This window comes from Mastigoproctus giganteus, chromosome 3 (genome assembly GCF_048544385.1).
Source record: "Mastigoproctus giganteus isolate SK-2022 chromosome 3, ASM4854438v1, whole genome shotgun sequence".
NCBI lineage: Eukaryota > Metazoa > Arthropoda > Arachnida > Uropygi > Thelyphonidae > Mastigoproctus > Mastigoproctus giganteus.
In genome coordinates, this window is record NC_143577.1 from 41,274,081 (window position 1) to 41,289,598 (window position 15,518).

At 36.0% G+C, this 15,518-nt stretch overlaps 1 protein-coding gene across 1 annotated transcript in view; it reads right to left on the bottom strand.

The window, feature by feature from the left end:
- Positions 1-15,518, bottom strand: part of LOC150087903 (hemicentin-1-like) — a 1,496,027-nt gene that overhangs the window by 320,952 nt on the left and 1,159,557 nt on the right. The window lies entirely within an intron of this gene.

Consider the following 15,518-nt stretch of genomic DNA (forward strand, 5'->3'; position numbering starts at 1 on the left):
ATCATAACACCCTACCTTTCTAAGACTTTCCCAAACACATTACATAAGGATCCATTTTGTTTTGTTCTTCTCTTCTTTGTATTCACATATGTGAGACATCAACCCCCCTCTCTTTGCAAGTCTAACATTTTCAGAGGAACTATTACAGTCATTTTTTTTTTTTTTAAAGGTGCTGCAAGCTTCAGTACTCTTTAATCATTCAACTTTTACATGGTATCCTTTTATCTGGCTAGTTTGTATTCATCATCATCATCATGAACTTATGGGTTGTGTTAGGGATAGCTAAGAATAGGAACAGGTGCATGTATACTTGTGTGTACACCAATGCTAGGAGTTTGGTAAATAAATTTGATGAATTTGAGGTATTGCTCAAAACATCAAAGGCAGATATTGTTGGAATATCAGAGACGTGATGTCACACAGGAATGTAGAACTGGAATTTGGGGAGTTCAATGTGTACAGAAAGGATAGACAGGATAGGAAGGGAGGAGGGGTTATGCTATTAGATAAGAAGCACATAAAATCCAAGGAAGTGAAGCCAGTCGACTTCGCTGGACGGTGCAGTTTCGAGTCAGTTTAGTGTGACATAATCATTGGGAGATCAAAATTGAGAGTAGGAGTGTGCTATAGGCCTAATGACTCTGATGAGTATAATAAGAAACTGTACAGGGAAATAGAGTGAGCCAGTAAATCAGAGAGTCTTATAATGGGGGATTTTAATTTCCCAGATATCGACTGGAATTTGTGTGTTGGTCACTCACACACTAGCACGGCTTTTGTGGATTTATTAGATGATTGTTTTCTACATCAGCATGTTCGGGAGGCAACCAGAGGGAGTAATACTCTTGATCTGATTATCAGTAGTGATTCTTCATGCATTAAGAATCTGTAGATAAAGGAACCACTAGTGGTAGTGATCACAGTGTGCTGAAGTGGGATTTACTCAAAGAGGTAACTACCATCAGGGGTAAAGGGAAGGGTTTTTGCTTTCGTAAAGGTGACTATGATGATCTGAGACAGTATTTAAATTCTATACAGTGGGACCAACTGATGATGTTACCAACAGCAAATTCAAAATGGGAAACATTCAAAGAACTTATCTTGAAAGCTACTAGGCTTTACATACCAACTAAGAAATATTGTTCAAGGTTTAGGCCTAAGTGGATGTCAGATGAACTAATGAGACATATGGCAGAGAAGATATATGCATGGCATACATATAAATTAATGGTTTACATGGAAGGCTATGATAGATATAAGCTGGTCTGTAACCAAGTCACAAAGGAGATTAGGCAGGCAAAGGCAGATCATGAGAAATCCTTGGCAAAGGATGCAAAGAAAAACAGAAATTAGTTCTTTACTTATGTAAACTCTAGAAGGAAAGGGTTGAATCAGATTGATCCACTGGATATTGATGGTTCAACAGTTGAGGATCCTTCTCAGGTGACTAACAAACTAAATGAGTATTTTTCATCTACATTCACACATGAGGAGTTATTCAGGAAGGGGAATGCCAAAGGTGAAGTAAACTCTGGCAGTGAGCTAGATGATTTTGTAATAACTGAGAGGAACGTGGAGGAGAAATTGTTAAGAATAAACATAAAAAAGGCACCCGGGGTGGATGGGACCTATCCAGTTATATTAAAGGAGGCAGCAAAGGAAGTAAGCAAACCCTTAGCCATAATTATGCAAGCTTCTTTGGACTCAGGGGGAGGTACCCATAGACTGGAGATGTGCAAATGTGACCCCCAATTCACAGAGGAGGATCAAAGGCTGGCACAAGTAATTATAGACCTGTGAGTTTAACTCCTGTTCCAGAAAAATTAATGGAGGCACTAGTTAAAGAAGCACTGCCGGATCATCTAGACAAGACTTCAGTTTTAGCTCGGAAACAGCATGGTTTTTTTAAGGGAATGTCTTGCCTGACCAATTTGATTGGATACTATGATGCAGTCACAAAAGATCACATGGAAGACTGCTGCACAAATTCGAGCAGTGTGGCATTGGAGGCAAATTGCTGCTATGGATAAATGGATGGTTGAGGGGAAGAAGACAGAGAGTGGTAATCAATGAACACTGATCATCATGGTCATGGACTAATGTTATTAGTGGAGTCCCTCAGGGTTCGGTGTTGGGTCCATTGTTGTTTTCTGTATTTATAAATGATATTGATGATGGTATATGAAGCTTAATGTCCAAGTTTGCAGACAATACAAAGGTTGGCAGGGTTGTTAAGGACACTACTGACACTATGCTGCTGCAACATGATCTGGAAAGGTTGAGCAGATGGGCTGAGAGGTGGCAAATGAAGTTTAACATTGACAAAGGTAAAGAATTACATATTTGAAACAGTAACCCCATAGCAACGTATCAACTCTGTGGTACTACACTGACAGTGGTAGCGAATGAAAAGGACCTGGGGGTAATTGTGCAGGCAGATATGAAGTTCTCTGAGCAGTGAAGACGGGCTGCAAGAGTAGCTCATGTTGTCTTGTCAAGGATATACAGGAATTTTTCTAGCAGGGATAAGAAGGTGATTATTCCCTTGTATAAGGCAATGGTCAGGCCACACCTTGAGTATTGTATACAGGTCTGGAGGCCTCATTTCAAGAAGGATGTAGAGCTGCTGGAACGAGTACAGAGAAGGGCAACAAGATTAGTGAATGGAACAAAGGGTTCCTCTTACGAAGAAAGCCTTAAGTTTTGCAAATTACAGTGTCTGGAGACTAAGCACAGGCAAGGTGATCTGACAGAGGTGTATAAAGCCTTGAATGGTTTGAGTATGCTCAATGCCGATGGGATACTTCTTCTTTCTCAGAATAATCACCTGAGAGGACATAAATTCAAATTGAGGAAAGACAGATGTAGGATAGATGTGTGGAAATTTGCCTTTAGCCAGCGGGTAGTTGGTTGGTGGAAAAGACTTCCATCCCTTGTTGTGGAAGTTGATAGCCTAAATAAATTTAAGGCTCAGCTGGACAGGTATTTTGAAAGAACGGAGGTTTGAAATGGGAGTGTTTTTTTCTGGCTGATGCTGCATAAGCTTGCTTTCTTGCATCATATGCCTCTACTAATTCTAACTTTGTCCGGCTTAGGTCTTTTTAAATCTGTTTAAAATCTTTTAAACAGATTTAAAAAGGTCTTTTAAAATCTTTTTAGGTCTGTTCCGTTGTAGCTTTTGGAGGTGGTCTTGATCTCGCACATCACTGTCTTGGTCGACCAACATCTCTCTTGCATGAAGGCTTGTAGTTAAAGGCTAATTTTGGGATCCGGTCTGGGTTCATTCTTTCTATGTAATTGATCCATTTTTCCTGATACTGTTTTATGTCATTTACTATGTTATCTACTTTTAATTTCTCCTGGATATTTAAATTTCTTTGGTGGTCTAGTCTTGCAAAGCCTAATAATGGTCTTAAAAATCTCATTTGTGCTGCTTCTAGTTTGTGTGCATATTTCTTATTTATGACCCAAGTCTCACAGCTGTAGAAGAGGGCTGGTTTTGAAGTGACGTTGTGGAGTCGTAATTTTGTTTCAGTTGTCATTTGTTTTCTGAAGTGGCGTTAATTCATTCCATTCATTTTATTATATTTTTGTAGTTTAGTGTGGATGTCTTTCCCTTCATTTGATATTAAATTTACTAAATAGGTGAAGTCAGATATTTGTTCTATTATTTTGTCATCAATACCAATTTTGACTTTTTGTATGTTTTTTTTTCCACATAATCCCATTGATTTGGTTTTTGAGGTGGAGATTTTATCTCGTACTTTTTACCTATTTTATTAAGTTCATTTGCTGTTATCTGTAGTTCATCTTCGGATTTTGCAATTATAACTTGATCATCAGCATATAATATAGTTTGAATTTTATTCCTGTTGTTCAACTGTATTCCGTTGTTAATTGTTTGTTTGTTTCCATTCTTTAAGAATTTTATTGATGTAGATATTAAATAAATTTGGTGATAGTCCACATCCTTGTTTCACTCCTTTATTGGTGTTAATTGGGTCTGATAGTTGGCCATTAGAATATTTTATACAGACTTTTGAGTTTTTATATGGGCTTTGGATCGCCTTCCGGAGTTGGGTTGGGATATTTTCTTCACGTAGAATCTGCCAAAGGTTTTCCCGGTTTACATTGTTATATGCTTTTTCATAATCAATAAAGAGCAGAAATGTTGGTAGATTGAATTCTCTTCTTTTCTCCAAAATTTGTTGTAATGAGAAAATGGCATCTATTGTGCTTCTCCCTTTTCTGAACCCACATTGTTCTTCTTCTAAGACTTGTTCACTGTATTTATTAAGTTTATTCTTTAGTATATTAGAGTATAGCTTTGCAGCAGTTAACAGCCGTGTTATCCCTCTGTAGTTGTTAAGGTTATTTCTGGAGCTTTTTTTGTGTAAATTGATTACTGTTCCTGTTTCCCAATCTTTGGGTATCTGTTGCTTATGCCATATGATGTTAAATAATTTTAGTAGAGCGTTTTTTAGTAAGGTGCCCCCATATTTAAATAGTTCTACATTCAAATTGTCTATGTGTGGGCTTTTTTGGTTTTTTGATTTTTGTAATATTAACTCTAGTTCTTCCATTGTTATATTTTTTTCTTCATCTTTGGTTATCACAGATTCATCTTCCAATTCCCTAGTGCCTGGGTTATACCATAGTTTGGAATAGTGTTGCTTCCATTCTGCTTGGGAGATGGAGTTGGTTTTTATTTGATCATTTGTGTCTAGTTGTAATTTCTTTAAAATTTCAAAACCTCTTCTCTGTGGGCCCGTGATATCACGTTCTAAAGATTTAACAAATTTATCCCAGTCATCTTGTTGGATTCTTCTGGTTAGTTTTCTGACTTCTGCTCGAAGCTTTTTATATTTTATGTGTAGATGCAGGTCTTTAGTTTGTAGGAACAGTTTATAGTCTTTTTTTTCTCATTGATTGCTTGTTTCAATTCTTCATTCCAAGTTTTTAGCCAGTTTTTATTTTTTATAGGTTTATATCCAAGACTTTCTTCAGCAGCTACCAGAATTGATTTTTTCATGTTTGACCAGATTTCCTCAACATTATCACTTTCAACTGATTTGAGTTTATCTTTCAATCGACTTTCATACAGGAATTTAGTGCTTTCGTCTTCCAACAAATGTATTTTTAATTTCTTAGTAGTTTTTGTTGGTATTTTCTTCTTTTTATTAAGATAATTTCTTTTTATTTTGAAAGTGCCTTCTACCAGGTAGTGATCACTGTCAATTTCACTGCCTCTGAATACTCTAGTGTCTCTAATTTTGTCATTTAAATTTTCATTAATGATAATATAATCTATTATAGACTTTGTGTTTCTTGCTTCCCATGTGAATTTATGGATATTCTTGTGTCTGAAAAAAAGTATTTGTAATTTTAAGTTTATTAAAAATGCAGAAGTCTATCAGACATCTTCCATTATTGTTGACTATGGGTTCGCCTTCTGATCATATACATTTGTCTACTGATTGAGCACCAACCCTTGCATTAAAATCTCCTGCTAGTATGAGATACTCGTTTTTGTTAGTTTGGTCTATGATCTGTTGTAATTCATCATAAAATTCTGTGGTTTCATCAACGTTGCCTTCTACTGGTGTGTAGATGGCAATGATTGTTATTGTATAAGATAGAATTTTTAGTCTTAATTTCAATATTCTGTGTGATATCCAAGAGTAGTCTAATATTTTGTTTTCCCATTCTTTCTTTATTATATCCAATTCATAAATCCACCTTGTGCTCTACTTAACAGTATATGTATTAGTTTTAGCAATAGCCATATGGTGCAAGGAAGCCTATGGCTTATACTGCATCAGCCAAAAAAAAATAATAATAAATAAATAAAATAAAAATAAAATAGTAATAAGAAGAAAATTTTAAAAAATAAATTAATAAAAGAAAAGGAAACAGACAACCTATGTATTTCCATCCTCCTGCAGGTAACTATCCTGCTGACCTTTGAATTTTCCCAAACTGTCAGTCCCAACCACCCAAATAAGTAACTTATTCCAGTAATTTTTAACTTGCTGACTAAAATAAAACTTCCTGCAATCCAGTCTAAACATTCCTCCCCATAACTTGAATTTATGTCCCCTAGTTCTAGAATCATTTATAACTGTGAAAATTTCGTCCTCATTCATTTTACTCATGACTTATAGGCGTCTCAGGAACTCACACACTGCCTGCATCAGACAGGAGAAAAAGGAATCCTGGAGGCACTTGGTGGAAACTTCTGGTAATGCCAACCAATGGGGAGTCAACCAATATACAGAATAGTCACCAACAAGCTGCCAAGAAAAAAAGTAGTGGAAATGACCACGAGCAGATGGAACCCCCAACCTTGTGTTGGGCAGAGTAAACAATATCTTTCAGACTGAGACTGGAGATTATTCCCCTATTAATAAATGAAAATAATGACTATACAAATGCCAACATTGAATCTTTATTCACAATCGAGAAATTGCAAACACCCCTACTCAAAACTAAAAACAATAAATGCCCTGGCCACGATCTTCTGGAGGCTGAAATTATTAAAAAAATTGCAGAAATAGCACCAGACAACCTCATACAACTCTATAATCTGCCTAGCAGAAGGGAAATTCCCCAAGGTATGGAAAACTGCAGTGCTCAGGTTGATTCTAAAGAACTCTGAGAAACCACCTACAGAGTCTAAGTCTTATAGGCTAATAGTCCTTCTCTCTATATTGGCAAAAATATATGAAAGGTTAATATACAATAGGTTATCCACCTACTACAGCAAAGCAGGCAACCATTCAGAAAGACACTATGGTTTTAAGCAGGGTAGCTCTACAAAGGATGCCATGCACCACCTTCTGACAACAGTCCAGCAGAAAAATATGTTAGCCATTTCTATCGACTTTGCTGTGGAATTTGACTCACTCTGGTAGCACAGTGTCCTTAGGAGACTCTGCCAGACAAATGTCCCACAAAATCTCTATCAAGTAATCAAAGATTACCTGAATGACAGAAGTGTCACCGTACACACAAGGTTCCAAGAGTTGACACACCCTGTGACAAAAGGATGCCAGCAGGGCCCAATCCTTAGCCCATGCTTCTGGAATATAGTCTTGGATGAATTTCTGGCCTTGGATCTGGGTCTGGTGGACAGACTGGCCTTTGTGGATGATTTGATTCTCCTGATAAAGGGAAACACAAGAGTGATTGTAGAGCAAAGATCAAATGCCACCCTCACACAACTGCAGGAGTGGGCACAAATGCACATGTGCTCAGGATATTGCCAGAAAAAACAAAATCAATCCTGTTAAAAGAAAATTTACAAATTAGATATCAGAAGACCTCTGCAAATAAAAATAGATAGAACTACAATTAAAATAGTATCAGAATTAAAATACCTGGGAGTTTTATTTGACCCAAAATTAACATTTTATCCCCACTTAACATATCTTGCTAAAAAGTGAGAAACTATGCAGGCATGATTATCAGGATCAGCAGAGCCAACTGGGGACTCAAAAGAAAGACCCTGGAAATCATCTACCATGCAGTGTTCTTACCTGTCACCAATTATGGAGCCAGTGCATGATTTACCTGCACAGACATAGTCAGGACCAAGAACAAATTAGTAACCATACAGAGAACAATACTTCTCACAATCACCAGGGCATGTTGCACTGTGAGCACACTAGCATTACAGGTGCTGGTTGGCGCTCTCCCAATGTATCTAGAAATAGTCCGTAGAGGACTTTATTACAGACTCAGGAAAGGCATACCCACAGAATTTCTGGGGATAGCCTTAGACACAGCCAATACCATCAAGGCTGAAGGTAAAAAAATTGCCACAAAACTCTATGAGATATGGCAAAACAACTGGGAGCAGGAAACTCAAGGTGCAGTCACCAAAAGGTTTCTATCACAGGTGACAATGGTTAGTCCAAAGCCATCAAATTGGTATGCCCCTGGACACTACTTATACCTTGACAGGTCACGGCTCCCTAAAGGTAAAACTTAATTCCTTGGGGCTGACTGGTCACCCAAACTGTACCTGCATTGAGAGTGAGGACTGGGCACACATACTCTATGAATGCACAATTTATGACATACAGAGAACACAACTTATAGCAGAAATTGGTCCTTCACCAGGGGAAAAGAACACATTTACAATAGACGAAAACCTATACAAAGCTAATTATACCCAGATATTACTAACGAAAGCTAATTATATCCAGAAAGTGTTTAAAATAAGAAGAAACCTGCAAAGACAGGCCGTACAGTCTCCCCTGAAGCCAAATAATCACTAACCAAAGCTGCCCATGTCTTGCACCACACCCATGATGACACACATTCTCTATGAATGTACAATTTATGACATACAGAAAACACAACTCATAGCAGGAATTGGCCCATCCCCAAGGGACAAGAATGCTTATTTACAATAGAAGAAAACCTATACAAAGCTTTTGCTAATTATACCCAGAAAGTGTTTGAAATAAGAAGAAACCTGCAAAGACAAGCCATACTGCCTCCCCCACGCCCAAACAAGAATCACTAACCACAGCTGTCCACATCTTGCACCACCCCCAGACGATGACATAAACCTGAAAGGGTTATCTTCAACACCCAGATTGGACATTCACCAGACTGAAAAGTGGGCCCCCCCCTCCCCTGGGTTACCTTGCCTTGGGGGGGGGTCCCGGGGAACTGGGGTTCACCACAGTAACTAAACAGACTACAGGGAAAGTAGAGGAACTTGAAGCCGGGGTTGCCCCTCAGCTGAAAAACAACAGTAAGCCAAGGTTCCTGGGTCTGTGGTGGTAAGTGGGAATGTCTGATGCTGAATGAATGTGGGTATTGACTGGGTTGCGAGAAAGAACACATGCTTAGTATACATTTTGCGATTATATATTTAGATATATACCTCATTTAATAGATTTTAAGTTCCTACTAGTTTTAGCTCGGCTTACTATTAAAAATAATAGTAAGCCAAGGTTCTCGGGGGTGCAGTGCTGAAAGAAAGAAAGGAATTGAATGTGTGAAACGAATGTCAGGAATTGAGTGAATGAATGGATGCATGTGTGTGAGAATTGTGGGCAGGATTATGGGACTGAATGCTTAATGAATGTTAGGCCCTGTGGACAAGAGAAGTTGTGGTGAAACGGAAAGACTGTGTTGTGGTGAATAGGAATGCTTGATACTAGAGTAAATATGGAAATATGACTGGATTATGCAAAAGAATGCATCTCTTTATGTGTTTAAAATAATTAAGATTTATATACCACTTATTTAGATTATGAAGTTTTTAATTTGTATTTTATTATTTTAATTTATATTTTATTTTACCTTTATCTTACTTTACACTACACACTCATTGCATAACCTCCATGGTGTGTGAAAGAAGATGGATGCATAAAAAAAAAATTTATAATAGAAAATGTAAGAAAAAATTAAAAAGTCTGAATGAAAGTTGAGTGAAAGAGCATAATAAATTGTGTCCCTCCAACCCCCCAACTGGACAGACTGATGGACATGAGGACTATTATGGCCTAATGCTCATCCAAGCAGACACCATGCCATAGCTCCTCTTAGCTGGCATAGTGTGGAATGCAGACACTGGTCATTAGGGTTTGAACCCTGGCCTTTGTGGGACAAAGCTGCCTACAGGCACTCCAACGTAGGGATCCCTTTCCCCATGAACTTTTAATCCTACCACCTGGGGGGTTGTTCTCTCTTTCCCTAATGCCTTCCCCCTTCACCTGGTGGTTCACCCTACTGCTAACTTTCAACTCTCACTCCTAGACCAGGATGGGCATTCTGTGCTGGGTGTCCCTCTCCTCTCTCTCCCCTTTCAACCAGGTGGACATCTCCTCTCCACTAATACACTTCTATCTTTCTACCACTTTATTCCCCCACTTCCTATTTCCCTACTATTCTTTCTCAAATTTCACTGTTTTTTTTTTTTTTTTTTTTTTGAGCCCTCCTGCCTGTAGCCTAAGAGGCCAGATGAACAATGTGAACAACAGAAACACACACTAACCTACATAAATCTGGCATTTACAGAGATGTACTCATCACAGAGTTAAACGTGGCATTGGGTGAACCCCCGGAGCCACATTACAAATAACACTATACACTATGTTCACCCTATATGATATTAAAGATTTTGCTTGTGTTTGAACTTGATTTAAACTGTTTCAACTTTCAAAATAAACCATTTAATTATTTTATTATTGATTAGATTTTGAGCAAAGTCACGCAAGAAGGGGAGTTTACTTTAAAGAGCCTTTGTCATTATGAAATAAAAAAATAATTAAAATTATACTTTCTATTTATAGAGCTAAGATGTCAAGACAAAAAAATGGATTTTCCAGAGTTGCCTATCAGCAACGAAAAGAGAAATGCAAAAAATAATTAGAAAAATTACCTCGTACTTCAAGTAAATATTTTAAAAAAGTTAATAATCAAGGAGAAATTTCAAAGCAATGCAGTGAAAGTGATTATTCATCAAGTGATGAGTACCAATCGAAGCAAAGGTTATCTTTATCAATTGATAAAGATGAACAGCAATCCTACCAAAGATTATCTTTACTAACTGGTAAAGATGACCAATCACAATCCACCCAAAAATTTACTTCTTCAGTTGAAGAATCCAAAAATGAAGAATTGTTATCCAAATCTAAAACTGAAGATCAATTATTGGAAGATGGATAGAATGACACAGGATTGAATCTAACTGATAAAGATGAACAACAATTTGACCAATGTTTATATTTGCAAACTGATAAAAGACAAACAATTACAATCAATCCAAAAATTTACTTCTTCAGCTGAAGAGTCAAGAAATGAAGAACTGTTATCCAAATCTAGAACTGAAGAAAAATTATTGGAAGGTGGATATGGACAGACTGACAGAGGATCAGATCCAGCTGCATGGCCAAAAATAATTACTACAGCAATGTGAATAATTATTGTTAAAAAAAAAGGTTCTTCAACTGACAACAGCAGGTTAACGACTGGTGACATTTGCATCGCATTTGAAAGAACATGAAAAATCAAAAAATCATTTACACTCATTGACAAATCAGATTGAATTATCAAATAGATTATCTTCTGGTACAACAATCTATATGGTGCAGCAGAGTCTACTAAATTCAGAAATTCTATGTTGGCAAACTGTGTTGGAATGGTTAGTAGCAATCATTAAATTCCTAGCTGAACAGTGCCTTGCATTCTGTGGATCCTCACATATTTTATATGATAATAACAATGAAAATTTATTGAAATTGGTTGAGTTACTGACAAAATTTAATAGCGATATGGTTGAGCATGTATAAAGAGTGAAAGATGAAGAGATTCATATCCATTATTTGGGTAAAAATAAGATAACAGAATTACTTTCTAATGAAGTGCGTAATAAAACTTTATTGGATTTGAAACATGCCAAATACTAGTCAATTCTAGTTGACTGTACTCAAGGTCTGAGCTAAATCAAACAAATATCAATAGTATTATGATTTGTGAAAACTGATGAAAATGCAAAAGTGTAAAGTTATGGACACTTTCTAGAATTTATACCAGTGAAAGAAAACTACTGGGAAAGTCCTCAAAGAGGAACACACAAAAATTGGAACACTCTGGAATACCTTTAGAAAATTTGCGTGCCAAGGATACTATAACCACTCAAATATGCAAGGACAACATGCAGGTGTACAGCAAGGCATACTGAATTTAAATAATTCAGCTTTTTCGTTCCTTGCCAAGCACATGCGCTCAATCCAGTTATCAGCAATACCTTGAAATCGTCTAAAGATGCCATTTCATATTTTACTACAATGCAAGCAATTTACAACTTTATTAGCTCCACTACATGCCACTGGGCAGTATTGAAGAAGCATCTTAAACAAAAACTCGCACTTAAACCTCTAAGTCAAACTAGATGGAAAAGCAGGATAAATGCAATTAGACCATTTTTATATTCATAAAGAGTAATTTACGATGCACTATTTGAAGTAAGCTGGGACTTGTCATGTGATCCGTCCTTTTGACATGAAGCTGAAACATTGGCTCAGAAAATTAAGCAGTTTCAATTTTCAAAAAAGAAAGATTTAAAGTTGAGCATTTCTATTGTATATTGGATGTAATATAATTTCCATTGAAGAAAGGTTTTATCAGGTGAATAGCCATTGTGAAACTTTTGAATTTTTATACACTATTAAAAATCAGTTTTCCAAAGAAGACCTCATGAAGCACTGCCAGGACCTACATTTAGTTCTCAGTACTGATAATGATGATGACACTGATGGCATAGAATTGTATGACGAATTAATAGCTTTATCTAAGTCAGTGGTTTTTGACCCTTTTTTAGTAATGGTACCCCTAAGTAATTTATTTTATTTTGCGGCACTCCTACTCAATTTTCTGCCTCTTAGATCCGATTCTCTCTCTGTGTATATATATATATATATATATATATATATATATATATATATATATATATATATATAATATTAAAAAATATATCTTATATGATAGTTATTATAATAATATAATTATAAACATAATTACATTTCATAATACAAATTGTATATATACAGTATATAATAATTTTATTCTTTATATAGGGTACTAAGTAAACATCAGTTATAGATCACCATAAAATTAAAAAGATATTGTACACCTTTTTATAATGAAATAAACATATAAATTTAAAAAAAAAAGTTTAAGTAACTTAAACCCAAATTAAGTGGCACCCCTGGAATGTTATTGCAGCACCCTAAGGTGCCGCAGCACACCGGCTGAAAACCACTGATCTAAGTTAAGTCCTAAATCTTCTTCTCTAAAAATATTAGAACTTATAGCAAGAAATAATTTTTTCACCCCAAATACTGCTATAGCATTATACATTCTTTTAACGTTACCAGTATGGGTGGCTTCTGGTGAGTGCAGTATCCCAAAACTGAAATTATTAAAAAATTATTTAAGGTCCACCTGTGTCTCAAGATCATTTGTCCAGACTCACACAAATTTTAATTGAAAGCAGCATTGCAAAAAATTTAGATTTTTAAAAATTATGAAAATCTTACTCTAGCATAAAAGCCAGAAAAATTCAGTTCATATACATTCTTTTACTTTGTGAGAAACTGGGCACACCAGAAGACACTAAAGTTTTCCTTCATTACAGAATGTATAGTTGTGTATACAGTAGACTCTCGATTATTATTCTCTTAGTGGGCACCATGATAATGGCCAAATGAACTTTTCTGTAAAGAACTTCACAGGATTAAGGTGAAAACCTACTATTATCACTCCGCAGAGTTCACATTTTATTAAAGCGCATTTCTGGAGGTTACTATTATAAAACAATAAAAACGATTTGTACTTTCCATGTGATTGGGCTTTTCTGTTTGTGCATCTAATTATAAATGGGTAGTAAACTATATCTTATTGCATTTGCAAAAATACTGATAGCCGGAATTCTGTGGGTTTTTACGTTATTATGGTGAAATGTGTATCCCCTTCACTGAAATCTTCAGTCATAAAAAAAAAACCATAAATAAATTGTAAGAATCTTCTCTTTTCTATTTTTTTGCTTGTTACTCCATATCTCACTTGTGCAATTTGTGCGTGCCATGATCGTCGTTATTGATTGCTTATTTTATTTATTTATTTATTTTTGTTTGTTTTAAATTTTACAATCCTAAAAAAAAAAATTGATGGAAAAAAAATTTATGTAAATCCGTAGTTGCGTAAGTTGGGGACTTACTGTATCGAAAAATATTTAGCAACCTATGTAAAAAAGATATGCCGATAGATAAAAAACAAAAAACTTACCATGCACTATTGCATGTCCAATACGATGCTTTCCTTTATTTTTTTGTGATGTTGCGTATGGTTTGGTCACCAACATTATAATGGTTTATTAGAGATTTAACGGATGCACCGCTTTCAAGCTTTTGAATAATTTAAAGTTTTTGTTTAACTGAAAACATAACACTTTTGCATTTACCCATCATTTTTGCGATTTCTAAAAAAAAAAAAAAATTTTACAAAAAATAAAAATTGACATCCCTGACATAAATAACGAAACAAAATTTGTCTTTTTGTGGTGCAACGGAACATAACAATTGAACAATTGACGCAATGCACTAAAACAAACTAATCATTTGTTCTTTTTTTTTTTTTTTTTTTTTTGAGCGGCGAGTGTGAAGACAGTGGGGATTGCGTGCAGATGGGCTGCAAGAGTAGCTCATGGTGTATTATTTTTCTAGCAGGGATAAGGAGGTGATTATCCCCTTGTATAAGGCAATGGTCAGGCCACACCTAGAGTACTGTATACAGGCCTGGAGGCCTCATTTCAAGAAGGATGTAGAGATGCTGGAACGAGTACAGAGAAAGGCAACAAGATTAGTGAATGGAACAAAGGGGTGCTCTTACAAAGAAAGGCTTAAGTTTTGCAAATTACAGTGTCTGGAGACTAGGCACCGGCGAGGTGATCTGATAGAGGTGTATAAAGCCTTGAATGGTTTGAGCATGCTCAATGCTGATGGGATTCTTCCTCTCGCTCAGAATAATCACCTGAGAGGGCATAAATTCAAATTGAGAAAAGACAGATGTAGGATAGACATGAGGAAATTTGCCTTTAGCCAGCGGGTGGTTGGTTGGTGGAACAGACTTCCATCCCTTGTCGTGGAAGTTGATAGCCTAAATAAGTTTAAGGCTCAGCTGGACAGGTATTTTGAACGAACAGAGGGGTGAAGTGGAAGTGGTTATTTTTTATTTATTTATTTATTTGTTTTTTTTTTTTTTGGCTGATGCTGCATAAGCTTGCTTTCTTGCATCAAATGCCTCTACTAATGCTAATGCTAATGCTAATCTCCCAATGACGACTTATAATGCCGCTTGTCACTTATTTACGATTTGCAAAACATCTGTTTATATCTATTCTATTTATTACTTGAATTTTATGATTTCTGCTTGTTTTTTTTTTTTTTTTTTAATTTGGAACCTTGAAGTGTCCCGGTTAATCCGATCCCAGTAAATCGAGAGTCTGCTGTATATCCAAATTATTTGTAATTATGATTTTATTAAAATAAAAATCACCACATTAATAGGAAATGTTTTATTTCATGAAATACAAATTTTGTTTTAATTTTTTTAAAATTTTGAAGAAGTAAAAAAAAATATGAAAAAGTCAACAAAAAGGGGAGGGTGGCTAAAAATTTTTTTTGCTTGTGGCTGCTGGAAAACTAGAGCTGGTACTGTTGAGGTGAGACGTATGATTTCATCTCTGGAGAGAGCTAGATCTCTAATGGGCCATTCACAGTTCATCTTGGATAAACAACTCCAGCTCCAATGTCTCTTTGTTGGGTGTTCTTCAGATTGGCCAAAGTTCTCAGGTCTTTGCCACTACCATCATCACATTCCATTTCATCTTCTAAAGACTATCCATGCTGTGAAGTCCATGCTGTGGAGGTAACAGAATTGGCAATCTATCATTTTGAGGGATTTAGCTCATTGCTGAATACAGGTTTGGATAAGCA